Genomic DNA, 6,478 nt, shown 5'->3' with positions numbered 1-6,478 from the left:
GGGGGGGGGGGGGGGGGGGGGGGGTTAATTATTATTTTGGGGGTGGAAATTTCATTAGGGAAGTTCAAAAATCATAAAATGGGAAATGACCTCAAAGGTCATCTCATTCAATCCCCTCACGTTCCTTGACTGGGAACCAAACCCAGGCTGTAGTAATGAGTAGTGTAACAGTAAAGTATTGAAACGATTGTCTAACTGGGGCATAGCTAGTGGGACACCCACCCATAGTGACTTAGAGGGGGTGCCAGAATTGCTCCCCCCCCCCCTTTGCTTTGGGAAGCAAGGCTCTGTGTCTCCTAGCCATAGAAGATGGCAGGCCTGCTTTCCTTACTGTCTGAGCCTGCAGCTGAGGGCAGGATCACTGCATACTGGTTGTACTAGCCCCATGCATAGGCTCCCTGGGGGCTGTCCTTGCTGCCCTACTTGCTCCCTCTGTCCCCAACCTTATCCCTACCCCAACCCCACCCACCATACTCTAGCGGACATGGAGCTGTGCCTTCCATGGCAAAAATCTTGGGAAGGGGTGCCATTAAGCTCAATCCCTTCTGTCCTGTACACTACAGAGCATATAACTGCCCAGTTTCTATGGTTGGGTGGCATGGGGCTTGGGTTTGCTTTGTTGCCATAGCAAAGACTCCTGGGGCGAACAGGGCATTCTGGTGCCCTCTGCTGATCCTGCTGTTGCAAAAACTACAGCCAGAGTGCAGAGAGAGCCAGAAAAGGTAAGACTCTTTGGCCTCTCGCTCCTTGCTCCCCAGTAATTGACACCCTGCACAGAGTGCTGTAGGAGCTTGCTCTGAGAACACCAACTCCAGCCATTAGACAACCAGGAAACACATCATGTAAAGAGATTGGTTTGGTATATGCACGCCCTAAACCAACTTAGGCAAGGAGGGACTGACATAGGACTTTATCACCACAGGGATATGTAGAGGAGGTAGTGAAAAGTTTAAGAAATCCCCAAAAAGGAGAAAGAAGATTAATTTCCCAGATTGCAATAAAAAGCATGCACCTTGTGGTGGATGAGGAGAATCTTCTGTACCTTATCACCACTGCATGTGTCCTCCATGTCTTCCATGAAGCCTGGGCAAAGGAGGCATGGCGCACACACTGGGCATGGCAATGTGAGCATACGTGGTGCAGGATGAGGGAGAAGGTGAGTCCCCCACTGATGGTGGGAGCACTGGCCCCACACAGTGGCAGGTAGTCTGAATCTGGGAAGCCCTGAGCAACTACCTCCTCACCCTTGAGAACCAAGTTCTCTCCCTGGATGAGGGCTGGAGAGCTTTGAGTGCTTGTGCCTTGGCACCAGGCCATGGGTCTTCTGCCCAGGCTCTTCTGACCCTGCATCCCAGGCAGCACTGCCCACAACTCAAGCTGCTCATGTACTGTTCCCCCTTCCCTCCCCACTCTCCACCAAGGGCACACACCAGGGTACACGGGAATGCAGAATAAGGAAGAGACATGCCTCAGTTTTAAAAAATGTTTCAGCTGCCAAACTTTGTGTGTAAAGAAAACTTGTTGAACATTGACCATGTCTTAACTTGGTTCCTCTTCCCAATTAACACAAACCAGCAAACCTTCAGAGGGCATGGGAGGGTGGTTCAGAAAGGGTGAAAGAACCTGGAAGGGATGGTTAGGATGGGGAAGGGCGACAGGCTTGGAGTCAGAGGGAATACTGCAGGAGCTGAACTTAAGAAATACAAAACCCTAGAGGGGAGGCATGAGGTATGGAGGCTTTTCACCTGGCAAACTACTCCCTGAACTTGAGAGTGAAGACCAGGGACTTCTCAATGTAGGAGTTGGACAGGTTGGTGATCTCTCCTTGTGCCAGTGAGTCAGCAGTGTGTACCCAGAGCTCAGATGTACTGACTAAAGCCAGCACCATAGCCTCCTTGCTTCTTTTATGTCATCTCTGGACATTCCTCATGCATGCTGCAGCTCTGTGGGCCCCTGGCTGTGGACCACAATTACCTCTACCAAACACTGTCCTCCCTCACACACGTGGTGTCTCTGCAGTCAGACAGGGGAGACAGAGAACCATTTTTTGAGGTTACAACATTTACTGGTAAAAATGAAGTGTAAAGGGAAGCATTTTGGACCCTCTCATCACACACCTGGGGAGCCACACAGAGACACTGAGGGAGGTATGGTGAGTTCCCTGTCTGGGCCCTTATAAGGGATGTGTGAATGAGGCAATTTATGTTGCCATAAAATGGCAGATGAGCTGCTAACCACCCAAGGCCAAGAGGAGAGGGGGGCCTGGTGCCTTGGTTATACTACAGGATGAAAGGGAGGGGAGAAAAGGGGAGGGGAAGGGTCCTTGGTCCAACCAGTGCTGAAAGACACAAACCTCTCAAGAAATTAGTGACTTGGGGCCCAGCACCTTCCCCAAACACATCTCCATCCCTGACCCCACCTGAACTCCTTCTGGGATTCTCAGCCACAGGAGACTGAAAGAGGGCTGTGACTCCAAGGATGGCCTGTAGAAGCTACAGGTTTCCCCCACTCCTCCTTCATCAGCAGAAGTGGGAAAAGGGTTAGCCATGGGACCTGTTGCAGTCCTGCTGCAGCAGTGGCCACTACATTGGTAGTGCAGGAGCTGGGGTCCACTCTATGCAGCTGGGAAGAGGCAGGAAGGTGTCAGAGGAGTGAGAATGGAACACCTATGGCAGCAGTGAGGGGAATGGTGTCCCAAGGTGCATGTGCTCTCCCACGGTCCCCAGAGTTGAGGACTAGGATGTGGGGGCTCCTGCAAGACAGAGGTCATGGGCCCGAACTCTAGGTATTGGCTTTCAATTTCTGTGCTGTTAGAGCTTTCCCCCTCACTCATATGTGCTGTGCTCCCTGCTCTTGGCCACACCCAAGAAGAAATCCAGGGAACTCAGTTCCAGCTGCAGGTATACCTTGGCTCCCATATCCTGTGATGATGTGGCAACCAGTACTAGTGGGATGGACTCCTCATGGGCTAGGTCCATCAGCTGTGCTCTTGCCCTGTGGCCCCTGGGGACCTGCTCCTGGATACCCAGGCTTCTCTGTGCCTCCTCCTCTAGCGGGGTCCCTGCTGACAACTCCAGCCCCTTGGTTGTGCCATAAGTGTGCAGGGTCATGCTGGCCCTGTGTTTGGCTAGGAAGTGGGACAGCTCCCTGTAGAAGGTCTGCCTCCAGGCCCCTAACCTGGAGGGGAGAATGTGGTGAAGGGGATATTACTGAAGGAGTCTATTACAGACCTTTTAACCAGGAGGAAGAGCTTGGCCATGAATTCTCTAGGGAACTAAAAGAGGCTGCATGCTCTCAGTGCATGGTTCTCATGGGTGATTCAATCACCCTAACATCTCATGGGAGGAGCATTCAGCCAAATCTGATTGGTTGCATAGCTTCCTCACCTGCATTGATGAGCTATATCTGACTCAAGAAGTCCATGGGCCAACACAAGGTGAGGCAATGCTAAATCTGTTTCTGGTCAAAGCGGATGATCTAGTGAGTGACCTGAGGATTGAAGGGAAGCTTGGTGACAGTGATCACAAGTTAATCACCTTCCTTATCCATCACAAAGCTGGCACATCAATCAGCAATGTAGAAATCTTTGACTTTAGGAAATCTGACCTTCTCAAGCTCAGGGGGTTGGTTGTCAAGACACTGAAAGATCATGATCTGACAGGGAACCAACTTCCAAGGAAAGTAGTGCTGGCTCCTACCTTGGGGGTCTTTAAGAGGACGCTTGATGATTACCTAGCTGGGGTCATTTAAGCCCAGTTTTCTCTCCTGCCCAGGGTAGGGGGTCGGACTAGAAGATTTTCAAGGTCCCTTCCAACCCTATATCTATGAATCTATGAAGTCAAAAGAAAAATAAGGGCAAAATTGGACCCCTGCTAAATCAAATGAGGTAGCTGACAACCGACACTCAGGAAAAAGCTAATCTCCTCGGTGATTACTTTGCATCAGTTTTCCACCATCCCAAGGGGAGCACCCTGCCTGACAGGACACAGGACTATGAGGGTACGGATGACCATATGCCTACATTTGGTGAACAACCTTGTGAGGGAACACCTTGAGAAGCTGGACATGCATAGTTCCTGTTATAGCAGACCCTGATGGAATGCACCCAAGAGTGCTAAAAGAGTTGTCTGACATCATAGCTCAACCATTGGCACAGACTACAAGGAACAGAGTCACACTGCAGATACTCCTAAATGGAGAAAGCTGACATGGATATTTGAGAACTTGTGGCACTCAGGAGAGGTTCCTGAAGACTGTAAGAGGGCCAACGTGGTACCTATCTTCAAGAAAAGAAGGAAGAAAGATTCAGGGAACTACAGGCCAATCAGTTTGACCTCAATCCCTGGGAAGATCTTGGAAAAAATTATCAAAGAAGCCATCAAGAATAGGCTGACAGAAGGCACCATTTTGAGAGACAGCCAACATGGCTTCATTGCAGGTAGGTTGTACCTGACCAACCTCATCTCCTTCTATGACCAGGTGACACATCACCTGGAAGCGGGGCAGAGGTTGATATCATTTACTTGGACTTCACAAAACTCTTTGACTTGGTCTCCCGTGATGTCCTCATGGCATAACCGGGGAACTGCAGCCTCAACAACCGTACAGTCTAATGGCTGGGGAACTGGCTCCACGGTCAGACCCAGAGAGTGATAATCGAAGGAACCAAGTCAACATAGCATATGGTGACCAGTGGCATCCCTCAGGGTTCAATACTCAGATCAGTACTCTTTAATATATTCATTAACGATCTGGATTCGGGTGTCAGAAACAAACTGGCTAAGTTTGCAGATAACACAAAACTATGGGGAAGTGTGGTTACACTGGAGGATAGGCTGGGGATTCAGGCTAACCTGGATAGGCTCAGAAGGCAGGCAGAAATAAACCTGATGACCTGCAACATAGATAAATGCAAGGTGCTCCACCTTAGGAGAAAAAAACAACATCATACCTATGGGCTTGGCAGTGCTTTACTCATTAGCACTATGTCCAAAAGAGACTTGGGGGTCATGATTGCCCATGAGATGAATATGAGCCACCAATGCGATGCCACAGCCAGCCAAACAAATAAAACCCTGGCTTGCATCTACCGATGCATCTGACACAAGCCCAAGATGTCATTCTCCTACTTTATTTGTCCTTGGTAAGGCCACAACTGGACTACTGCATCCAATTCTGGGCTCCACATTTTAAAAAGGATGTGGAGAAGCTCAAGAGAGTCCAGAGGAGAGCCACGTGCATGATCAGAGGTCAAGAGAGCAGGCCTTATGAGGAGAGAGTGAGAGGCACGGGACTTCTTCAGCATGGAAAAGCATAGGCTCAGGGGGGACTTGATGAAAACCTATAAGTATATTAGGGGTATACATCAGGATCTGGAAGAACATCTGTTCACCAGGGCTTCCCTAGGGAAAACAAGGTCTGACTGTCACAAATTACCAGAAGACCATTCTAAACTGGCCATAATGAAAAACGTTTTTACCTTTTGAGTCTTCAGAGTCTGGAATAGACTCCCCCCAGAAGTGGTGCAAGCACCTACTCTGGACAGGTTCAATTTGTGTTTGGATGATTATCTTGCTGGGGTCATCTGATGCCAGCTGACTTCCTGTCCTTTGGACAGAGAGCTGGACCAGATGATCTCATTAGGTCCCTTCCAGCAGTAATATGTATGAAATCTATTAAACCTTTAGTTGGCATCATGCACACAGTTATACTGCATCTTCATCCGCTTGGCCTTGGCACGGCACTACAAGCAATCCCTGTTATAGCCTTACTCATGCATCTACTGGGCAATGCACTTGAAGACACAGATGCCTCCCTCCCCCACCCTTGCACTGCCTCCCTGTGGCTGATAGCTGGCTGTAGACAGGACAGAGGGGTTGGGGGGGAGGGTCTGTGCTGACTTGGCTCTATGACAGCATGAGGGTGGGGCCAGCTAGGCACTCAGTTACAGCACCCAAGCATGAACTGAGTTCCACCAAGTGTCCCTGTGAGAGGGAGGTTAGTGGGGTCCGTAAAGCAGCCTGAGATGCCGGCAGACTGCAACCTAAATTGAGTTGCTAAGGGATCTGGTACAGAATTTCAATAGACTGGTCTAACCATGCAAGTCTGATATCACATTGATCCAGATCTATTTTAGAATGGACTGCACCATTTTTAAACCAGTCTGTGTGCTGAACGTCTGTTCAGTTACGGGTGTAGACCAGTTTCTGATCACTTATACCAGAATAAGTGTAACATCTGTGCCTTGCTTCAATCTAACTATTTGTAGCGAATGTAGCTGATTGTGATTATAATTGCATAATGAAGACTACAAGGAACAGTGTCACACTGCAGACACTCCTAAATGGAGAAAGCAACATTGACACAGAGACTTTATAGAAAGATGTCTGCATCTTATCAAGAATAAAGGCAAGGCCTTATAAAACCTCAGGACTACAGTGCAATGTTGTTACTGCATTAGTTTGCTGCACCTGCTTAT

This window comes from Alligator sinensis, unplaced genomic scaffold (genome assembly GCF_000455745.1).
Source record: "Alligator sinensis unplaced genomic scaffold, ASM45574v1 scaffold117_1, whole genome shotgun sequence".
Taxonomy (NCBI): Eukaryota; Metazoa; Chordata; order Crocodylia; family Alligatoridae; genus Alligator; species Alligator sinensis.
Note: the sequence above shows the minus strand (reverse complement) of the source record.